Below are 2,045 nucleotides of genomic sequence, written 5' to 3'. Positions count from 1 at the left end.
CACAATTAATCAATGACAATTTTAAAACAACTTAACTGTAGCTTAACTATGCCAATACGAAAAACTATTAAAACTCTTAGCAATCACGCACCGCCCATACAGTATCTGAATCCAGTCACAGGGAAAACATGCAACTCTCAAATCAGCTCTAACAAATTCCAACAGACTTTGTAACCAGTTTAAGTCGAATCATTACTTCGCTTAAACTCGACAGTAAAGTTCAGTTGATTTTCTTACCTTGAGGTCGGAGTGAGCAATCAAAGTTCCTAGAAGATGCTGCTACTTCCCCACTCTCTCACTCCCCCATCATGGACACACACCAGGAAGCGCCAGTGCGGTGTCTCATTTCAGCAGCTACGACAAGCGTGACGTGTAGAGCGATGAGCAAAGAGTTATAAAACTGATTTCTGTCAAATCCGTTTAATTAATGTATAAAACTTGTGAAGATGTTTAGAAATGAGAGATTATCATAAAATATATTAATTCATGTGGATTACATTGTGATGGTATAATTTGGAACAACAAATTGGTGGGAAACGCGCATAATATTTAGGGAAGTGTTCCTCTGTCAGGTCTGTCAGAACTGATACTTATAGAACATGCAAATAACACAAAGCAAAAAAATAAATCTGTACTTTAAGCCAAATGTGTACATTGTTCATTTTCATTTTTCAACAGCACTGGTTTGGTAAGCCACATTGTAATGGTTTCCAATGACCACACGAGGGAGTTAATTGATAATGTTGGTCAAAATGGTCAAAATACACACTCAAAAAAGTTCATGTTTTTTAAAGAAGTCTCTTCTGCTCACCAAGCCTGCATTTATTTGATCCAAAACAGCAAAAGCAATAATATTGTGAAATATTTTTACTAAATAAATATTTTATTTGAATGTATTTTAAAATGTAATCTAATCCTGTGATTTCAAAGCTGAATGTTCAGCATCATTACTCCGGTCTTCAGTGTCACATGACCCTTCAGAAATCATTCTAATATTCTGATTTGCTGCTCAAAAAACATTTATTCTTATTATCAATATTTAAAACAGTTGAGTTTTTTTTTTTCAGGATTCTTTGATAAATAGAACGATCCAAAGAGCAGCAATTATCTAAAATAAAAAGCTTTTGTAACATTATACACTAAACCATTGACAAGCTTGGAGTTAGTATAATTTCAGTATATTTTGTATTAGTATATAGTCAGTATATGGGGGGGTGATAGAAATCAATATTTTTATTTAGCAAGGATGCTTTAAATTGATCAAAAGTGATGATAAAGCCATTTATAACTTTCTATTTATCAAAGAAACCTGAAAAAAATCTACTCAGCTGTTTTTAACGTAATTAATAATAATAAATGTTTTTTAGCAGCAAATCAGAATATCAAAATTATTTCTGAAGGATGATGTGACTGAGTAATGACAATAAAAAAATCAGCTTTGAAATCACAATAAATATTAAATATTTAAAATACATTTTAAAGTATATTCAAACAGAAAGCAGTTCTTTTAAGTGGTAAAAATATTTCAAAATTGTACTATTTTTGCTGTACTTTGGATCAAATAAATGCAGGCTTGGTGAGCAGAAGAGACTTCTTTAAAAAACTTTACAAATCTTACTGTTCAAAAACTTTTGACTGGTAGTGTATATAATTGTACTTAGTTTTAATTAGGGATCTTAAACATCTGGATAGAGAGAAGGAGCAGGGACCTCCTGTAAAATAATGTATAAAACTGAGTGTTGCATATATGAGAAAGAATTGTCAATTTATTTAAACCCATTACTATTTAGATTAAACAGTATAAAACAAAGCCCATACAGTGTTAAGTTTTGTCTCCACATTTAAAATAGCTGTCATTTTGTTATTTTAGGTGACATGTTTGTCTGGTGGTTACTGGTTAGTGCATATATGACCATTCTATAGTATATTAATGTATTTATATATCAGTTTTTGGTTCCCAAGGACGTTCCCTGTTGGTTAGCCGGGAAATTGTCTTTTACGTAACTAGAACGTTCTTCTAACCTAAAGAAAACTTTTAACTTTTT

Source organism: Garra rufa, chromosome 5, assembly GCF_049309525.1.
Source record: "Garra rufa chromosome 5, GarRuf1.0, whole genome shotgun sequence".
NCBI classification, from domain to species: domain Eukaryota; kingdom Metazoa; phylum Chordata; class Actinopteri; order Cypriniformes; family Cyprinidae; genus Garra; species Garra rufa.
This window is presented reverse-complemented; position numbering follows the sequence as displayed.